Source organism: Plectropomus leopardus, chromosome 21 (assembly GCF_008729295.1).
Source record: "Plectropomus leopardus isolate mb chromosome 21, YSFRI_Pleo_2.0, whole genome shotgun sequence".
Lineage (NCBI taxonomy): Eukaryota > Metazoa > Chordata > Actinopteri > Perciformes > Serranidae > Plectropomus > Plectropomus leopardus.
In genome coordinates, this window is record NC_056483.1 from 1,958,087 (window position 1) to 1,980,728 (window position 22,642).

A 22,642-nucleotide genomic window follows, 5' to 3' on the forward strand; every position below is an offset into this window, starting at 1 on the left:
TGTCTTGATGTTACATTTAATCACATCATGATGACATTATACTTAAATTTGCCTAATAGTCATTTTTCTGAGCCGACCTTGTACACATCACAATGAAACCTTAATTAACTTGGTTTATTTCGCTAACTAACTCTTATCCTGCCAATTTTAACTCAGATTTGAACACTGGGTTACTAGTTTTAACTGATGAGACTCTCTGATGATGACGACGCTGCTGACTGAGCCGCCACCGCAGCTGATGGAGTTAAGGGAGTTTTTTTACCCACAGACAGTCGAAGGTTTAATTTACTGCACGATGTTGATGTGCTTGGCGATGAAGTTTGTGTCCTCTCTTGCAAGAAATGATTTTGAATCATAAATTGCATTTATTTTCCTCCTTATCTTTTGCTTTGGTGAAATGTAGCTAAACTTGAGACTTCTTTGCATATTCAGCCATCCTCGCAAGCAACTGACCGATGGATTTCTTTGCTTACTGTAATACCTGTCAATTGTATTCAAAAATGTGTATGCAGAACAGTGACTGGATTTCAGTGATGTGATACGACTTGGATGTAATGTTACATTTTAGGACCCACAGGCTGTATTGATGACCTCAAACATTTTGATTTTCGGGTCTTGAAAAAAGTGGAACCAAGTACTCAACAGAACCGGATTTCGATCCCCATCCCCAATGCCGATGCCTGTGCCCGCTGCAGCGCTCGCACGTCATACCACCCTGCACAACTCAATGCCCCACTTGTGCCGCCCCCGTGAAAAAAAAAATCACACGCCACTGGACTCTGGTACCAAACAATAGAGTGAATGCATTTTTTTCTTTCTCGAATGCACGAGTGTGTGCTCACGTATTTGTGTTTGCACATTTACTCCAGACCCACTCCACCTACCCTCTGTGAGTCTAACCCCTGACCTCTGGAGTGTCATTAAATCCCTGCTAGACAGGCAGCCCTTCAGCTCCTGCATGGAGGACCGTACACCAGCAGACTCCGGCTCTCTTAAAACCCACTTAGAGGCTTACAGCGGGGAGGCCCGACCATCCGATTGAATTAAGGCTATGATTAATTGAATCTAGTGGTGAGTAACTTGAGTGACTGATGTCTCGCAGGACCAAAGGTCTAGACACAATGCCTCAGAATAAAGCTATAGTCATTTATTCAGTGACATCACAGGCAGTTTCAGTGTGCCTCAGGCATGGATGGTTGCCTCTAATATTATTGCTTGGAGTGCTGCTTTAAGCCCAATACTAACGGCAGCACTGCTGCTGCGGCTCAGCGTGCCAATGTTAATAAGAGGCACAATATAATTAATACAAATGGAATGTTTAATGCAATTTTTCCATTTCAAAGAAATTCCCCCGGCATCTTTCCCAACAACGAATTCGACTCTCTTGCATTGTCCTCCGGCAAACAATAACCCAAGTTTGGCATTACCTTCATTAGATCAAACTCAATTATTGCAGAGCGCTTGCAGCAACTCTGGCGCAGGAGCTGCCTGCTCCGGCAACTTGAAGGTCCTCTGGCAGGTCCTACCCCATTTGTCTTTGATGGACAGCGGCGTGAAACAGTAATTGGAGGCCTGCGAGACCCGTACACATCCGTTTGTCAGTTATTCATGTCAAAGCACAGTGTTCAGCTGTTGGGGGTGCTCTGAGAATGACCTTTTCTCAAAGGGGACAGGTTCTCCCCACTGTCTGAGAGACGCCCTGGGTATTATTCAGCCCGGTACTGTACTGCTGCTGTTATTACTGTGTGTCCCATGTTGCTGCAGAGAGCTTGTATTGTGTCCTTCCCCTGAGGAATACACAGTCCCCGCACGCTTTGATTCGCCAGGTAGTTTGTGTGGGAGGTCTTTCTATTTCTCTCTTCCACAATGAACCATCCTAATGTTTTGAGAAGTAGCAGAACAATGGCAGAAACCTCTCTTTTTCACTCTGGGGATTGAAAGTAAATAGGACCTTTGCTGATGTGTTTGCCTGTTCATTTACAGCACCTGAGAATACCGCTTGCACATTGTACCTTGGCGGGGGGAAAAAAGGAAAAACTCACAAAGGCGTTCTGCAGGACAATAGCGCAGCAGCGGAAACGGGCGCACAATGGAGTCCAGATATCATTCACAACATAGACAGGAGACCATTATCCACAGAGGGAGGGGCCCATGTGAAGGTGACAGGTTTGGGAGGAATTATGCGCGCGACGCCGCCACCGGGACAACACTCTCCCCGAAGCCTAACCTGCGAGGACAGGTTTGTGCGGTGCCGATGTCCGCTGGGTTGAGGTGTTGCACGTCATCTGCAATAACCTGGATCATTACTCCTGGAGGCTGTTAGAGGGGGAAAATCACATCACTCTGCTTTCACCGCTGCCAAGAAAAATTGACACGCTAAAAGTCACACAAAGGCGTGCCTCAGTATGCACACGCACGCTCAAAAAGGCCCACAAACAGTCTCCACTGCTGCCACCGTCTCTCACACACGTAATCACACACCTGCAATCTATCACGTACTGTCAGTGATGTCTGGGGGGGTTAACATACCGAGTGGCATCCCAGCAGTGTCCCACCAGCCAGCGTTGCCTGGAGCTGACAGCTCTCACTGCGGCTGCCTCGCAGGAGTAAAGTAAGCATCATTATCGCCTTCTCTCGCCATCTAGTTGGAACAAGCACAATGCTCCCACCAAAGTCTCCCCTTCTTTTATCCACAACCCGACCCTTTCCCTTCTGCGCCGTCTTCATTGTATTCCAGTCAGGCGCTAATGCTCCCTGTCCTGTGGCTGGACTCTCTGATCTCCTATTACCCTCTCGTCATCCGACAGTCAATATTATCCCCCCTCTCCCAGACCAATCCTCCCCTCTCCTTTCACAAAAGTCTCAAAAGTCAGACAATGTTGCCCCCCTCTCCCACTCCTCCATGCACTTGCTCGTCTTCCATACACTTATTAACTGGCTGTCATGTTCAGCAGCCTTCCCCCAGACAGTGTTTAGCGTTCCTCAGTCCACTTACTGCAGCCAGAGTTAAGCCTCTGGGCTTTGCACAGACAGGAATCCAACTAGAGGGGAAAGGCAAGACCTGCGGACATGATCTGTCTGCTGCACTCACTCACACTCTTCCTCCTGCACGAGCCGCCTCCAGCCACGACCCAAACACACACGTCATACAAGACGTTACAAAAACCTTTAGGAAGTTTTTTTTTCCCTCCCCTGTAGGATAATATGCAGCAGCAGAGAAGCAGATGACCAAAATTAAGGAAATTTTTTTTTTTTTTTCCAGAATAAAATTTTTAAAATGTATTTATTATTTATTATTTTGGACATAATTCCCCATTTTTAGGGTAAAAGTAAATTGAAAGATGCATTTTTCCCCTCATGATAGTATTTTTTTTTTCATTTAAGTGTAATTTATTTCCATTAGTTTTCCTAAACTTTTACTTGTGTCATACATACATACATACATACGATATATGTTTGTAGTTCTACACTTAACCCTTTGAAACCTTCAGTTTTCTTGTGCTGGATTCAGATGCCTTTAACAAGCTGTTTAACTCTTTGTTAACCTGGTTTGAAAGTTGGTTTATGGCAAGAAATGTCCAACAAATTGTGACAAGAAAATGACCAGAAAATTTGTTTTTAAAAGGGTTGGGAGGACTATAAGAGAAAAAGTAATTCTTTTATTTTATCTTATTTTATCAATGTTGGGAACATGTCCAGAAGTATTTTAAATTTTCATCACTTTTTGGAGCCATTTTCTTCCTTTTTTTTTTTTTTTACTGATCTTTTGCAAATTTTTGGGCCATGTCTTTCTCAATTTCTCATTACCTTCTTGTCATATTTTTTGAAAGAAATAAAACCTTTTTGCTCAGGTTGCAAAGGGTTAACAGGCTGACCCAAAACATCCAGTTACAATATGTAACACAAGAAAAGCAGACGCCCCACACAACAAAAACAGTATAGTTACACACCAGACAGCACAAAACACAACGCGGTAAACACAATATCCACAAGTAGTTATAGGCAGATAAAAGCTTCCAAACAAAATATTGTCCTGAAATGAACATTTCTGCCGATATGACAAACCCATAAGAGGACACTGTGAAACAGGTCAATTTTTAATTTTTTTTTTTGGGCTTTATTTGAAAGGATAGTACTAGAGTGAAAGGGGAGAGAGGGGATGTGAAATGTTTGACTCCGCCTTTTAGTGCCATTTTTTGGCTGTGCCAACACAAAGGACGCATGGAAGTACGAGGACAGCGATGTCCACAACGTTTGAGTTGTGTTTCAATAGTAAAGGGAGTATAAATTATAAGCCAGCCTAAATTTGTCTTTTTTTTTTGATTACTCAATTAGTTGTTTGGTCGATAAAATGTTGAAAAAATGTCAATCCATGTGTGTCCCAAAACCCAAGGTGACATCCTCAAAGTCTTGTTTTGTCCTCAACCCACAAATATTAAGTTTACTTTCATAGAGGAGTAAAAAAAAAACTAGAAAATTTTCCATTTAAAAAGCTGGAATCACAGAAATTTGCTTTTTTTTCCTTTAAAAAATTATTAAGACTGATTATTTGATTATCAAATTAGTTGGTGATTAATTTATTAACTAATCGACTAATCATTGCAGCTCTGAGCTCAAAGCTTTTACACTTCTCCCACAACTATGCAAGCGTGGTGCTTTCAATATGTAATTTTGAGAAAAACGGCTAATTTTTGTCGAAATTCAGTCTAATTTTATATCAACTGTAAATCAGTGGGTAGGCTTTTCACCTCTGCTGCGGAAGTTGTATTGTCACCTCTGTGAGTTAATCCGTACGAGAGCAGGGTGTCGAAAAAAAGCCTCATGAACAAATTTCCATGAAATTTGGTGGAGAGATCAGCCTGGAGCCAAGGACCAGTTGATTAGATTTTGATAGTGATCTGGATCTGTGATTTCCACTATTAGATGATTATTGTTACCCCCCGCCCCCCCTTCCCTCACCGACTGGATACAGAGATTTAATTTCAAATCCAATCCAAACCTTAACGGTACACTTGCAGGGTCAAGAAATCGATTTCACCTTGAATTTAAGAAAGAGGGAGTGTTCTGCGTCCTTGAAGGTGGTTTCCTACTATTTTTTATTATTTTTTTTGCTCATATTTCAGATGACACCCAAACAGAATTTGACTCCCAGGCTCGACTCGGCATTGTGTAGTAGCTACAATACCGGATTTGTCGTCTGCCCCTTCCTTCTCCACCCTCCCCTTCTCGGGGCAAATGGTGTAAGAAATGAGACGTGGCTGGTGGATATACTTTCATGCCCCTGCTTTACCAGTGTCATTTCTGCAACTCGGAAATTGTGCCATGGTCTACGGGGCTTTGTTGTAAATCACTATCTCCCACTGTCAGACTGCAGTCTGCTGTACACTGTGGATGCCTGGCTTTCTGCTGCCTCCTGGGTGACTAATATATCTTGTTAAATTGTGCTGAGAAGCGTGCGGAGGACTGTACACCTTCCCTCTTTGTACCGCGTTTGTTTGTTTGCATTTGTGCGTGCTCGTGTGTGTCTGCACTTCAAAGTGTGTGTTCGTCTCCATGTGTGTGTCTATGTTTCGTGACTGAATAGGTAGGTGGGGATGTTACTTTTGCAAATATGTTCACTAAACTCCTCAAGTCTGTCAGGCTTTGTTGGTAATTCAGTTAGATTGCTATTCGGCCAGCTTCCGCTCGCCACCACGCCACCACAGTATCGGAGTTGTGAAGCTATCTCTCAGCCACTTCATAATTAGAAAAGCTGTGGAGCCAAGCCACAGTTTGAGGGGGAAGAAGGAGAAAAAAAGCTGTTGGCAGACTGCATTATTCAACATTGGCAGCAATTTACTGTCTCCCACCCCAAAGACATGAATCTAAGTGATTTCATAGTCACATCCGTCCTAGTGTGCCATACTGTATAAAGCTGGACTCTTCTCTTATCTCTGGCTCTTAAGCCATGCACTGTGTACTATCAGCTCAATCCAGCACTATACATTCCAGCTCTGTCGCCAAGAGAAAATGTTGGCTTTGTACATTTCTGCAAACCATGAATACGTGACAACTGAACGTGTCATACATGTCATATTAACGTTTCTGAACTGACGTGGTGTGTCAGCTGACTTTGTCAATGGGAGGTGGAGGGGATGGTGGATGTTTTGACACCAAAGTGAGACGCCTGCCAAGCTGCAGACAACTATTGGAGACCAACAAACAACCGAACCAGCTCTGCTATAGTGACCTGTCGTGATTTACAGTGTCTTTTTAGACACCAAACGGGTGTTGTTTTAGTGACACGTCATTATTTTTCCTCACGTAACTGATTGTTTTTTCACCAAGATGTCGCTGTTTTTACTGTGTTTACAGCAAATTTTTGGCCACCAAACTTTTTAGTGATCTTTCGCGTTTTTCCCAGCATTTTTGGCTATGTTTAGACGACAGTGGCCCTAAGAAAAACGGAAGTCTTTCCTTTGCGTGTTTAAAAAATGATAACATCGTGAGAATGATTCTCATGTACACAGATGTGTTAAAACAACTGAACATGCTCTAGTTTGCATGCCAGTAGGTAGTGAAACGTTGTAATGACACACCGTAGACTAACACCACGTGCATGTACGAAGTTTGGCCGTGAAGTGTGTTTTCAAAAGATTACACTCTGGAACCTGGTTTTGAAAATCTGCCTTTGCAGGCCCCCAAAATGCCGTTTTCATGCGAATGAAAGTCCAATTTGCAACAAAATTTTAACATTTCATGCAAGTGTCGTGTAAACACCACTCGAACATGGGTGTTGTCTTAGTGGCCCATCACTGTTTTTCGTGGGGAAAGTGGTCGTGTTACTAACAAGACATTGCTGCATTTCGTTCTGTTCTGTATTTACCAGTGAGTCATTGCTATGTTTAAGGCAGCTTTTGAGTCATCAAACGTAGGTGTTTTTTAGTGAACCATCACTTTTTTTACATCAGATTTTTAGGGACCTAACGTAGGTGTTTCTTAACTATCCATCATGTTTTTTTCCACTGTGGATTATTCCACAAGAAGCAGCTGTATTTCAAACAAGACATCAGTGTGTGCAACAAATAGCAATGTTTTTTTGCATGCCATCACTGATTTTCCAGCAGATTTTTTAGCCACCAAACTTGGTGTTTTTCCACAGTGAACAATGTCCCAAAAAAGCTGATGTTTTTTAGCGTGTCATTGATGTTTTCAATGCATCTTTTTAGCCTCAAAAAGTGTGTTTCTCTCGCAACCCGTCACTGGTTTTCCACCGGGGAAATCGCCAGAAAAAAAGCTGTTGTATTGTTGCATTGCCTCTTGGAATAGTGCTGCAAAAAACAAATTTTTTAGTGAGTCATTGTTGTGTTTCAGGCATCCTTTAAGCCACCAAATGTGGGTGTTAGTTAGTGACTTGTGACTGTTTTTTCAGCAGCTTTTTAGCCACCAAACATGTTTTTTTGGCGACCCATCACTGTTTTTCTACCAGAATGGCGACACGAAAAGCAATTATGTTTTTTACATTTCCTCCAAGAATTGGGCCACCAAAACTGGATATTTAAGTCAAAACATGGCAGTTTCCTCACCATAACTAAGTAGTTTATGTGCCAAAACCTAACCACACGTTAACTACAGTGTTGGTGAAATGTTAAGAAAAGTAAAGTCAACATATCTGCTTCATAAAAGCATACAAATGTATCTGTGGTTTGCAGAAATATACAGTGCCAACATTTTTTTTGGCAGCTGGGTTGTACTCTCACACCGCACATGCTTCGTATCTCCATCCTACCACTTTGGAAATAGATTTATGAGTATATTTCTGTGTAATTGGTGTTCTCCTGCACAAAGCAGGGAGAGATAATTACCCATTGTTAAGTGAGGTGTAAATTGTCTGATCCGTGTGTATTTATCTTCTCAGCACACAGAGAGCAAAACAGGCCTTTTTGGGGGATTTAGGCAGACTCTACAGCGACGTTCTACTCTCCTGGCCTCCGTCCAGCTCTCAAATCCCTTTTGCTGAAACCTGCCGAGAAACAGCCTCGCCGCGGCTTAAACGTATCCCCGTCTAATTCTAATGTCTTTTTTAGTCATAGCAAATTCAATCTGGGACTAAGGTTGACCTTTAGAGAAAAGGTGACGCCAGCCACCGCCAATAGTGGTTTTAACTAGAAACAGCACGCACAGTATCTGTCTTTGTGTTGGTGGGTGAGAAATACGTTTTTCCTTATTTTGGTTTCTGTGCAATTATGGTTCTGACTGCTCCGTAAATAGGCGTCTCTGAAGGGAGTCTGTCTCATTAGTAAGGAGCAGTTATTAAGTTGCCATTGTGCCTGCAGGAAATTTGCTCTAATGGTCACAAGACGCCTCGAGAAATAAAAGACAGTGTCACTGTAGGGGGAAGGAGAAAAGTCAAATCTGTCTTTCTTCTCCAAGTGGCTGAGAAAAGTGTGTGCGGTACAGCGGGGGCATTGTTCTGGAGAAAGACAAGAAAAAAAAGGGGAAGGAGAGGAGCCCAGTTGGCTGGCACTAACAGTAGCAACTCCAGTTAAATATTTGGCACGCAAAAATCTTCGGAGGAATCCCGTAGCACTCGCAGTATAAACAACGTCATGATTTATTATCACATCATGCAGACCGTGACTAATGCACTCAAACAATCAAGGTGCGTCTACAATGCCCAGGGGCATTGCACGCTGCCACAAACACTCCAAGCACACGCGTGTTAGAGCCACTCGCCGTGCATGCGAGCTCAACAAATGTCCACAAGTACCCAAGCAGCATGAAGAGGAGGAAAGAAGGCCGCAGACACTCCCAGAGGGGGAGCAGAGTTTGCTTCAGCGGTGGCCACCGGGATATGATTTTATTAGCTCCAGATGCTGCAGAAGAGAGGACTAGAAACGCTCAATATTATGAGCAGGACACATCAAAATGATGCTGCCCATCTGGAGCACAAATAATGTAATCAACTCGGGTCACCGGTCAACATCGTCTGGCCGTCGGGTAAACCCACCATCCCTGTGACGTCACGGCTCGCAGGGGACAGGCTTGGAGCCGGCCGGCGGATTGAGGCTCCAGCTTTTTGGAATATCCCCCCTAAGCTGTGCACACATGACCCACGGAGTGAAGATATTTGGGAGAAGAGAAAGATGAAATGTGAGCGACTGTCTATTGTAATCCGGGCTCCGCTTTAAAACATGCAGATGGCTCTGATGTGTCTATTCCCCTGCCTGTCAAATCAGTTCTGCCGCGTTACTTTCTCACGTCTTCATAAGAAACGCAGCTTGGACCGTAAACACACTACTGCACTGTATGTTCCCACACACACACACACACACACACACACACACAGGAACTCTATTTGCAGAGCCGTTAAATATTCAGTACCTGCCGTGTTTTCTGTATGACTTTGATCAGCCACAGATTCGACTCTGTCCCTTTCATCTCTGAACTTCAAAACCAGCGTATGAAAAACCTGGACCACAAAACCTGTTCTGGTTCAGACAATCTCTGTTCACCAAGCTGCTCTCTGCCTTCGCAAAACAAGCAGGAAGTTGTTCCAATTTTGGCAAAAAAAAAAAAAAAAAAAAGACAAAAGTTAACCTACTCCTTTACAAAGGCAAAGCTTCTTTTCCAGAGTGTACACGGTTTCCCAATCTCCCCTGATACCCACAAGTTTGTAATTTAAAAAGCATGTGCGCAGAGGAGTGATTATTGCAGAATATTCCCTGGGTGGTTTGAAAACACCCCCCAAACAACTTCTTGGCCGCCTTCAGGCACATTACCTCAGGCTTACATTGAAACCAGCGCAATAACTAGCATGGAGCAACATGCAGGCAACAGGAAGGCTAAAACTTTTGCCAAAATTTCAGTTTCACCACACATCACTCTGCAACTTTAGAAGTTAATTCTTTTACAGCCCTTGCTCTGCATTATTCAGCCAGCTTCATTAAATATTCACAGCCACATCACTGATATCATCTTGTAGTCAATAACGCCAGAGGACATGTTGTTTTAGCAAACTTGAGTCAACTCCAGGAGTGTTCACCCCCCACACCCTTCAAAATAAAACTGAAAAAAGCAAAGGCCTTTCACCCGATCTCTAACAGCCAGCACAAAAAGGCAGCAGGGCATCACAGCGCGACTGCAGGCAAACCACAGATAGACAGTCATCCGCCTTTATCGGAGCATGCTGTCCCACCTGCATCGATTCGCAATCCCGTGGATTTGCCACTGGCTGCAGCGAGATCATCGGTGGAGAGAGAAGGGATGCGAGAAAGCAATGATAGATTCAAGCAAGCGTTTGAAAGGGCCTGAAGTTCTTTTTTTTTATCTGGAAAAAATAAGGTGCGTTTTTGCGCACGGGCCCACATCACTTCTTCTGCTCCTTCTTCCTAAACGCAGCGGGGCAAAGCGTAATGCGTCGTGCAGGACCTCTGTGCCGACATCGCAATCAAAATTACGCACAACAGAAAACAAAAAAGTTGAATGCAATTGCTTGACCCGGGTTGCGAGTTGAATGAAAAGGGTGTTAATAACTTCCGATTCAAACTGGTTTCCAATTCAAAACCCCGGTGCGACGCCAATAATTAGCGCGTGCGGGCGATTTTCATTAGAATTTACACAAGAAAAAGCTCTTATATAAGCAACTATTTCACATTAGTGTGCCAGCCGACACCACATTTACCCGTCTCGGACAATTCAAAACGCCGCAGAAAGAAGAAGTAAGCGCTCGAAATGTGGCACAAAGGAGACAATTTTCCAGAAGTTGTAATCAAAACAGCGGCTCACCTTATAATGAAGTTTATTCTAGCAGGGTTTTTGTTCCTCGGCGCACGTCGGGAGCCGTGTGTATCCGTTCACTGCAGCTTTTTTGTTGCCCGTTGTTCCACCTCAACTGCGCGTCTCAGTCGCGCTGCATCACTTCTCGCTGTGGATGTCAGGGAGGCTGAAAGGCTGAGGGGACTCAACCCTCCCATTGGCTGCCATTCACAAGTCCCCCAGCAGAACACGGCGGTAAAAAAAGGAGGAGAAGGGGAGGAAAAGAGAAAAAAACACATGAGCGTTTGAAAAAAACAAAAGCGATGGGAGAGATTAGCGCTCCGGTGGGGCTGCGTTTCAACTGCCATGCGATGTTCAAGTTTAATCATAGGAGCCAAGTGTTTGTGCACGCGCTTTCTTTACATTTGCATAATCCCTGATTAATAGTTGCAGAGTCAGAGGTTGAGTGTGGGTTTGAATCAATCAATAAATGGGTATTTTTGGTGGAAATCCTCCAGTTAGACTCCTTTGAAACCTTGGAAGCCGTGGATCATGTATGATTACAATGGCTGATTACATTTAATCGCTTCTGTATGAAGGAAAATTAATAAATGCACCAGCAACTATCATGCAAATTAGCATGTGTTTGATATCATCATGTTACAGCATACTGCAGCAATAATAATGCAATCCCCAGAATCAAGTTAAAACAGTGGAAATCTTACATTTGATTTTACATTCGTATCTGCATCAAACACAACTGCAAACTCAATTTATTAGCAAATTTAGTCTGCTGCTGCAACTGTGACCATGCAGCTACAATTACTGCACCTCTGCTGTCAATAATAGCATAACATTATGGTACCGCAACTACTAGCAAACAATAACTAATATTCACTAAAAACTGCAGTCTAACACAACAGCGCACGTGAGAATCCTTCTTTCATTAAGCTTATAATGTTCAGTTTTGTTGTTTTTTTTTAGTAAGATGATTCTATTTTATGAACATTTTGTATACTTAGAAAAGTGTTGTACTATCAAAACTGAACTACCTCTGCTAAATAATGATAATAATAAAAGCAGTTAATCCACTGCATGCTAGTTTCCTAAAGGAAGCTGTATGCAACATCCAGATTGTATCTAGCTCCTTTCACACTGCCTGTTCAAGGTGGGATTATTGCGCCGTTATGACGCCCCGCCGGTTGGTATAAAAGGTACAATTGCAGAACGGGCTAGCACGGGGTAACACTGGGTAACGCAGTAACAGTGCTGAAACGGAGTCTGTATGAACACGTGTTATGCGTGCCACCCACCGCAAGAGATTTACAAAGCAGCCAGCATCAGTTGGCAATTAATTCAATGAAGATGGACAGCAGCCATTAATGTCTGCAAACTGGGAAAACAATGAGATTCGGAAGCTCTTCACCCTCTGAGCAGAGGATGAGATCAGCCACCATATAACAGAGATAACAAATGATTGTTATTGTCGTGTTATGCCGTTGTTATTGTTAAGAAAGCACTGCCAAGTATGTTATTTGTCACTATTTTACCTCTGCGATGCCGGCATACTGTCTAAAATCAGACATTGGAATGACACGATGCAGCCATTGTTTGGTCCTTTATCAAAATGCAAAGGCAAAGAAAGGACTCCATTGCAGGCCCATAGCACAATCTCTCTCAATAAATATCTTGGGTTGGCACAACGTTTCTGCAGTGATGCTGTCCCAAAATTTAGCTGTAACAGCCATAGGAGCACAGTGCAAAGCAGCAGCTAGTGGGACGCACATGTACTAACATGCACACATGGCCACACAGTACCACAACATCAGACAGAGAAGCTCAGATTACTACACAAAGAGAGGGAGCATGACTTCATGCTCTGCTCAGGATGCCATTACTCCACTGTATCTGTACATAGCAAATCTATGTTTATGTTCAAACTGAACATCACATACCGCTCCTTTAAAGTCATTGTTTTGTGTCTGGGTGCTGTGCGGTGATCTGACCGTCCCTCTCTTGTAATCTGACCTACATTGACCATTGATGCTTGCAGCTGTTAATGGTGTCAGATTGTGTTTGGAGAAGGTAAGAGGGAAATCTGATTACTGACCACGCCTGAAACTGAGGGGGGTTTAGAGTAATCAAACTAATGCAGCTTATAAATGCTTTATCCACTGCCCGGCCTGGACCAGATTACACACTGTAATCTGTTATACTTTATTTGTATGAGTACGTGTAATACCCTCTTCAGTCAGCGTTACTGTGCCTGAGCATGGCAAATTATGAGTATATGAGTTTCATGTTAATGGTTCAATCATGTCGATCTTAGCAGGGAGTTGTTTTGTTAAGGTATTCATTTAGATAAAACTGAGAGGGTTCTTTCAATTGGGCCAAGAATTTGTGATGATGTCACATTTCAAGATCAAGCTACGTACATGTATGAGGATTAAACTCGCAATCAGTAAAGTCAGGTTGTAATAGGCAAATGTGCTATGAAACTCTGTGCATAGATGAAGTTACTCTCTACGAAGATATTATTATATTTTTTCAGTAAAAATGATTAAAAAAATGAAAACCACTAAAATTGCATCTTATAATGCAGTATCTTTCAAAATAACAGCAACTTATTTTTGCATATTATGCAGCCTATAACCGTCATGAGCAAGACATGACGACATGATACTAAATTTTGCTAACTGCAGAGAGCGTGCATGCACGTCGAGTTGACAAATGTTAGCAGTAAAGATTACAGCAGCACAAAGACAAGAGCAATGAAACAAAAAGTCTCAAGGCACTCACAAACCAATGCAGCAAAGATAGAAAATGTAACGCCCTGAAGAAACTTAGTGTATTTTGCTGCATTACATGGAAAATAACAAAAATATGTTGTTTGGCATGTTACAGTGCTCATCTCATTATTTCACATTGACCAATTAATGCTGCCTGTGTGTTTCACAACCTCTGAGCCAGAGCTGACCTTTAAGAACAGCGTGGGATGGAGATATCCATACCGGACACTGGAACCATAATCAGTCACATAATTAAGCTGTGATGTTGCAGAAACGGTTCAGTGTTATCTTGTGATGACGAGATAATGAAATTATAAGCACAAGTAAACAAAGCATGATTCCTGCAGATAACGGGGTAATTAAGCTGTGATCATAAGATTACAGGAGTAAAATAAAACTTGACTGCTATGAGCTTCCATACTACTTTTTTAGACATTTAATATGATTTAATTCCTATACTTGACTTAGGAAATGGGTTTTAAGTATCTGAAATTATACTGTGTCAAAAGCAAATCTGAAACTCACTGATTTCTCATTTGTGCCTCATAATTTTTCAAAGCGCAGCTTTAGCGAGGCACGAGCCACAAAACATGTGTCACATCTAATAAAAATGTAGTACGCATAAAATGTGCAATATGAAGATGGAAGGAAAGTCTGCGGGCGTTTATGGTTTTAAATTTTTTTCCCCTCTTTTTCTTTTTTTTTCAAAGCCAAAGACCCCACGCTGTGCATGCGTTACCACCCATGCAGTGTTTGTGTCATGATGACCACTGGCTGCTGTTAGATTCATGAGTTTAATCCCTGGAAGCGCTCCAAGCATCCACTTTGCTGCTGCCCTGTCCTCTCAACCAAACATCAAACTCTTGCCTATAGCGCAAAATGCAGTGAGCCAAAGGGATGTCTGCATTTGGCATCATGTTCTATCAGGAGATCAGCCTGAGACGAATAACCGCTGCCCTTGACTGCATCATTGCTACTGAATAAGCTTACATTGCCTCAGTGTTTTGTGCAGTTTATTTAACAGCCTGCCTCCGTAAACATATCACAACAGTGAAAGCGGTCTGCAAACACCAATTCTGTCCCAGCATGCCAAATCCACTACTTGTTAATAATAAAATATAGACATGCAGTTCCTTCTGATGTAATTAGTGCTTGTTGTATCTTCGCCTAATTATATTATTATTATATCACAAAAAAAGAGGATCCAGGCAATGATTTTATCCCCCTCAAAAATGTCTGCAAGAGTTGTCGCGTACAAGACTTCTTCATATTAAAATAGAAAGCCTAGATTTTTATCCTCATGCACCATGTGTTACTTTCCCGAAAAATGACAGTTATGGGGCATGGAGTTAGACAGGGGATGTAGAGGGCAACCTCAGTACAAATTTGTACTCCTATTATGCCTGACAGCCGAGATTCTTCAGGATTTGTCAGAGAAAGGAATTGTTCAGAGTACCAGATCTGAAAATCCAACCTCATTTGTTGCCAATACTCTCGGCTTCTGTGTTTATAAACGTCCATATTTCATTAATCTGCCTCACCTTGCCAGAGTCTGTGTCAAAACGACAAATAAAAAATGGAGGACACATTGAGCTATGTTCACAGCGCCCGGTAAAAGTGAACCCGTCTGGCCTCAGACCCAGTCCAGCGAGCCGTCACCACAACCCCGGCCCGCCCTCCAGAAGCATTTATTATCTGTCTGGTTTGAAGTCATTACAGACAGCGATTTGGCTTTGGTCGTTAGGTTTAAGTCTAATGAGGGCTGTTGTGAGTGTAAACACAGTAAATGTGGAATAAAGTTGCAAATTAGCTTCAAAAGTAAATGTAAACAGGTGACCATAAAAATTAAAAGACCAAAACCTTAATGTGTAAAAAAGCGTGTCAACTCCTATACTCTGTTTGTGGCTCTCTCTCAGCTCTAAGCCTATTGGTTAATACTGCACCAATACATAATCTTTAAAAATAAGGTCATAAATAGGCAATACAATGTAAAAAAAACATTTCAATAATTTCATAAAACAACTGGGCACCGTAGTTTGTACCAAACATTACTCAAACAGAAGTAAATAGTCCATTTGCTCGGGACTATTATATTATACATTATATATAAATATCACTATTATATATACACTAGATATCTGTATATATCTGGCAGCTGTATATTATGCAAGTTACAACCTCCAATTCTTAAAAATGAAGCCAACGCTTTGGTGCCAAAAACTGCAGTTCCTTGAACAGCCACTTGAGGCTGAATTCGAAAGTGCATCAACCCCCTCAGACCCCCATGTTAAAATGCCAAACTTTACAACACAAATAGCCATAATTACAGCCTGTTACAAAAAACTGCATAGCTCTCTATTGCTAATGCCAACAGCTGAACTGCCAAACACAAGGTTTCAAAATGGGAACCCACAAAACAATGGCTGATTTCACAGTAGCTGCATCCGTTATTTATGATATTTGGCAACTTGCTTATCAAAAAGTTAATAAGTGGCATTTGCGATCTTTGGTGAAATGTCCTTGCACGTACTATATCATTGTTTACAAACTGTAAAAGGTGTAAACTGTAAAACTGTAAAAAACCAACAACAATGGAGCTCTATGGAAACAAGGAATAAGCTCCTATATCAAAATTTGGCTACACAAGCCGTCACTTCACTATTATCTCCTACATTTTTTGTTACATTTTACTGATACTGCCATATACCATACTTCACTGGCACATTACATGTACGTATGTCATCATTGTTTACAAACCGTAAAGTCTATAGTTTTTGGACAACAACGGAGCTCTACTGCCAAATGCCATACTTCTGCCTTATTGCTTGCACACTCGTATGTTCAATATTATTGTTTACAAACTGTAAAAGGTTTTAAAGTCCCAGACAAAAATGGAGCTCTATGGCACAGAAGAATAACCTTCCTGTATCAACGTTTGGACACACAATCTTTTAATAGACTTCACTCTTATCTCCTACATTTTTTCTTGCATCTTATCCAGAACAACACCAAGACCTGGGTAGTTAGCATGAGCGCTGATAGCCACTATTTTTGAATAGCATCTCCTCTGCTGTTTCATACACATTTGGTACAGAAACACTGCATCAAAGATATTATGAACCTATAACAGAAAGATTAGAGATTAACATTAAAAATGTATTTTTCACTACGGAGAGTCATTATTAAAGATTAAGTTGACTTATTTTATTATGTGTCTAATTTAATGGGTGAGACTTAGAGCTCTGCTGTGGCAGAACCCCCCAAAAGGAAATCAATAGGTCTCCTTTTAGACACACAGAGTCCTATAAACAATCCCAGAAAAAGATCAATATGCTACAGCAAAGTGAACAAGGGAGCACAGAGGAGTCAGGCGCCCAAGCACCCCCTATCACAGATATCATAGTCTTTTTTAAAGAATATCAGATACACTGTTGTTCTGTGAGGCAAAGATAAGTTTTTATCAACACAGTTTCCCAACTCCCAAGAGAAACAAAAACACTGCAAAATGTTTGGATCTTTCAACTTGGAGGACTCTGTGGCATAAATATTCACTAAGTCACAAATAATGCTGCGACTCCTGCATAAACTCTGCCTAAAGTCGACCGCGTTTCTTCTGTCACTCTCGGCTGAGATAAAGCAACACTTAACACAAAGAAGCGATTCTGTCACGAGCGTCTACAGTACATTGTGTAATTATCTTTGGAGGCATTTTTTTGAATCGGAGCTCTGTTTCCAGCAGCTCACACTTAAAACAGCTGATGGTCACAAGTTTCCACTGCATGGTAGATTGTTTTCTCCAGTGCTTAGGGGTTTGACCTTAATATCGGTTTGACATGGCTATATGATGCACATTTCCTTTGACTGCTGACCAAGCTGCCTTTCTGAGAACAGCAGAAAAATAGACTTTGTCCTCCCAAGTCCTCCTGAGTATGAAAAAAAAGCATGGAGTAATCAGACAAAGATGGCAATGCTATATTTTTGCAAATACTGACAAGGTGGGAGTTGCAGCAGATGGTGGATTAAGGTGAGATAAACTAAAGCAGATCAAAAATTAAGTGATGAAATCTACTTTTCTCTTTCTCAAACACAGCTGAAGGAGCAGTAACAACACTCTGCCCACCTTTTTCAGCCAATGTAGAGCTGAAAATAAAGCCCAGCAGAGGTTTATTCACAGTAAGGATGTATCTGAGCTCCTCTAATGACTGTGTAACATGTGACATTACCTTCGCTACATGTGAAGGAATATGAAAACCGCTGTGAGGGACTCTGAATATTCTCTTTCGAGCGCAATTAAAGGCCCATACATAGCATGTACATTTTCATCTAAAATTCTGCCGTGGAGCTGATCCAGGAGAGGACAATATGTACCGCGGTAATAACGTCAGTCTGCAGATAACGTTTGGTTGCAGGGAAATAGCCGGTGTTAAAGGTTCCCGAGGTTTCTCCAGATAAACTGTGGTCAAACTAGCATCCAAGTGGTGAAGTTTTAAAGGGCTGCTCACTTGCTGAATATCGCTTAAAGCAGAACTATAACTTCTGAAAGAAAATAATAGTATATGTTCCCTATTGCAAATAAAAGTTTAACTCCATCATGTATTCAGGAGTTTTGTCCAAACTATGGATGATGACAATTAATCCATTCATCAGTAGTTAATGATTAAATCAAGCATGACAAATTCAATCGATTAATTTAAAAAAAAAGAAAAAGTCAGCTTATATGCTGCGACACTTTGGAAACTTTGAGATGATACGTATGAAAAAAGTAACATGATTTTGCAGAAATGTAGAATGCCAACATTTTCCTCCACTGTCTCGGCTGGTTTTGTCACGACAGCCTAACACGGTTTGGTATGATCAGTGACTATGGTAGCTAATTTTGACTACTGTTAGTAAACCTAATACAGGTAATGGGCATTTTTGAGATTTTGCTATTGTTATCCTTTAATTGGCACTTGTGTCAACAGTTACTGTAATTTAGCAAATGCTAAGCAGGCTCAAGAATGTGTGTCTCAATTTGTCCATGCCCGAAACGGAAGCTCCTGAAAAGTTTGCGGAGGACGACAGTTGTAATTACACTAATCATCTAGTCAAGTTAATTATGTATTCATAGAGCTTGCAATGGTAGAGCATAGTTTTTTTTTTAATCTCCCATTTAGATTTATACTTCTTTTTCAGTTTGCATTAATATGAGAACTTCTGCATGTTCTGGTTGCGCATGAGATCATAAGACCAACTAAAATACAAAATATATAAATAATACAGAGGCAAAGTTTAAATTATGGTATTTTGTTGAGCAACTTCCAACTGATCGACTTTTTATAATGACCAAGGAGTTGTTGTTTAATCTAATTTACAGTACAGTGCCTCCACATATAAAGCGGTTAGCATGTTTTAATAGGACGCTGGCATGGGCACCTAAGCATACACTGAGGCCAATTAAACCGTGGATCTGCATGCTAACCGTGAGACAGACTTAGTGCCGTTTCTTCTATGCACATAGTACTAATTTGGAAAACTGATAAGGTCTTTGCACTTGGCCTCTACTGTATGTATACATACTGAGCATGGAGATACGACTTCCTCTGGTAATTCCCAATAATGAGATGACATTTTCCAGTTTCCAAAATACCCTTTTCAGCTTCAGCAGGAAGTTATTAGTGAACAGTGTTGCAATTCTTCCCTATTTAAGAGCAAAACGCACACACACACAAGGCAGGGATTATGATCTGTCCTTTGCCATCTCTGCTCACCCCCCTCTACGAAATATTCTGATTACTCTCCACCGAGTGCTGATTGGTGTTATGCAGAGGAAAGCAGAGCAATAACTGCCTGGAAACCCCCCCAAATCTGCGCACATTTTCTAACATTGTGCAATAATCAACATAATTCTCTGCCGACAGAATGGCAGCCACACCTCATGCTGATCAGCAGATTAGTCACTGGGAATATTTTAAAGGATTCTCAGGCAGCCAAGAGACTAATTTATCCCAGATCATGAAAGCCTTCCTGGCAAACATTCATATTCCTAACAAAGAAATATCGCAAAGATGTGACTTCTCTTTTCAGATGAGTCATCTGCTGGGGCAAATCATGTGGTCTCAATTGTCGTGTTTATTGAGAAGCTAATAGAATAGCAAGAAAACGTCTTGACTCATCTGAAGTTCTCACAGGCTCTCTGCAGCTAAAGAGCACCAGGAGTGCTGGTTTTTAAAAGGGGGCTGGCACTTCAGCCGGTTCAGTTTAAGCTATTTAATTAATCACAGTGAAGCATTTGAAAAGGATCTTAAATGGCATCTGGAACTGAATTTGAGGAACTCACGCCCTATAGCAGTGATACTCAACTAACAGCCCGCGAGCCAAATCTGGCCCCTGATAGGGTGCCGGAGGCCCCCAAACAATTTCAAATTCACAATAACAACAAAGTGATTCACACTGGGAAGTGTTTTTGTACTTAAGTAAACATAAGCTGCCAGAATGCATAAAACAGCATCAAAATAGAGCTTGTTTTTGAAATAAAGTGCCACTGTTGCACCCCCAACAGAGGTCCAAGCTAAGCCATTAATGTCTGAAAATACTAAAAATGTCCTAAATTCCTAGAAACATCCAAAAATCCTTAAAAACATTCAAAAATCCTGTAAATATTCTTAATATCTAGAAACACCCTAAAGTCCTAGAAATGTCCTAAAATTCTACAAATCTCCTAATATCCTGAAAACGTCCAAAAGTCCTAAAAAAACGTCCTCAAATGCTAAAAATGTCTTAAAATGCTAGGAATGTCCTAACATCTACAACAGTTGTCGTAGAAATGTTAAAATCCGAAAAATGTCTGAAAAAAGTCCTAAAAACATAGAAACATCCTTAAGCCTTGAAATGTCCTAAAATCCCAGAAATGTCCATCAATCTGAAAAATGTCCTTAAACTTAAATCCTAAAACAGTCCTAAAATCCTGGGAACATGTACGACTGGCCCCTGCCCCTCCTGTCATTTTGCAAAAGTGGCCCCCAGGCAAAGCAAGCTGAGTATCGCTGGTTTAAGTAATTTAATTAATTACAATGAAGCATTTAAAAAGGATTTTAAATGGCATTTGGACCCGAAATTGAAAGCCTCACGCTCTACAGAAACTAAAAGCCAGAAGTGGAAACCACACTCGAGGCCACCTTAACAGTAGTGAGAGAGAGCGGCGTGCTGGGACTGTATCAAACATGCAGAGAAATTGCCAAGGGGAGTTTATATTTGCATGACACTATGACACCCTGTGTTTATTAGCATGCAACCTCAGCTTGTGCACTCTGCGTCGGCAAAAAACCTCTCCCCTCCACCTCTCACCCTGCCCCCCCCGCCCCTCGCAGAGCCCGAATCCATTCCACCTCTTTAACGGCGGGGCCTAGGCGTCCCGGGCATGCTCAGTGAGCGTGGCTAATCAGCCAAGCCGAGCCGTGTCCTTTGACGGAGAGAAATCCCTCTCCCTGTCGGAGCAGCCGCTGCAGATGAACTGGTGGTGCTCTGACTCCGGCGGGGGTAGGAGGTGTGGATGTGCAGGGTTGAGCGGGGGGGTAATGAATTAGCCCCACATCTAAACAGTTTGCAATGCACTTACTCTTCCACATTTGGCAAGCAAATGCACAAACAAAGTGTCCTGTTAAATCATGATAATTCCACTTCTTCCAGGATTTTGCAAGGTGTGTGGGAGTTTTTTTTCCTCCTTCCACCGTCTCTGCAGAGGTTTGAATAGCATGACTTCATGCATATGTAGAGGTATAAATTAAGCAGTTCACCATTTAAGGTGATATTCAAAGCCTAATAGTCCCTTCTGTGTAGATGTGCAGCTCTGCAGGTTTCTCTGTAATTGGTGGTAACATCTGAAGACTATGTAGGCATATAGCATCTAAGATACTGCTCCTCTCCAGCAACAAAGGCAGAGAACGGACTCTATCACAGCATCGAGGAATGAGAAAGAATATTAAAAATGCAGGATTAGCATTTTAACATCATATTTGGGCGTAGCAGATAAATGGACGCTGACTGCCGGAGATTAGTTGTTCTTTTTTTAGATGTGAGAGGCATCGCGGCACACCGGGAGATAGAGGCATCTAAGACAACACAGTGACCCTTGGTGAAGCAACCGAAAAAACAGTGTACATTTTGACGGCATCATAAATCACGGGGCTCATGGCAGGCAGCCCAATTGTGCTGCGAGGGCAGGTTGAAGCTACCATCATCCCTCCTCCTATGTCCCCTGGCTGTGTCTGAAGAAAGAAGTGGAACGGCGAAAACATGTCTGCTCTCTCTGTCTCTCTCTCTATCGGCACTGATCTCTCGGCGGGCCGGCCGAGGGAGCGGCTCTGGTGGCGGCCTGGTCACAATCAGTGATGAAATGTAACTAAGTACAATTACTCTCGTAACGTACTTAAGAGCAAATCTGAGGTACTTTGTACTTCACTTGAGTATTTTCTATTCATGTCATTTTATACTTTGACTCCACTACATTTCAGGGGGAAATATTGTACTTTTTACTTTACTACATTAGTTGCTTTACAAATGAATATTTTTGTATAAAAAATGTAAGAGTTTATAAAATATGACATTTTGTTAGAAATTAAATTACCATACAGTTTATACAAGTACAGCTAAAATAACTGACTGAACAACAATTGATTTGTCAATTATCTAAATGAAAAGTGATTACCAACTATATTGATAATCATGTATTTGGGCATGTATTCGGGTGGTTTTTTTTTTTATAATTTTGAGCTCTGGGGGTGTTTTTTTATACATATTTTTTGTGTTTTGATGGGCTTTTATCCTATCTTTTTTTGAATAATTATAAGTTTGTTTTTTTTTTACTATTTTTGTTCTATCTTTTTTTAACCTATTTTTTTTAAAAATAATTTTGAGTTTTGCTGTTTTTTTCCATTTTCTTTCTTTTTCTTTTTTCACCATTTAGATTTTGGGGGATGTTTTTCTATTTGATTGTTTTTGTTTATGATTTTTTTTAATTTTCAAAAATAATTTTCTGCATTGGGTACTTTTAATACTTTTAAGTACTTATTCCTGATTATACTCTTACTTTTACTTAGGTAACATTTTTGAAGCAGGACTTTCACTTGCAACAGAGT

The 22,642-nt window shown here is 41.4% G+C and overlaps 1 protein-coding gene across 1 annotated transcript in view; it reads right to left on the reverse strand.

The window, feature by feature from the left end:
- The window catches only part of LOC121960680 (cadherin-20-like), a 656,497-nt gene that overhangs the window by 497,699 nt on the left and 136,156 nt on the right, over positions 1-22,642 (reverse strand). The window contains exon 2 of the mRNA XM_042510489.1: positions 10,768-10,958. The gene's annotated coding sequence lies outside the window, so the exon portion shown is untranslated. The remainder of the gene's footprint in view (positions 1-10,767; positions 10,959-22,642) is intronic.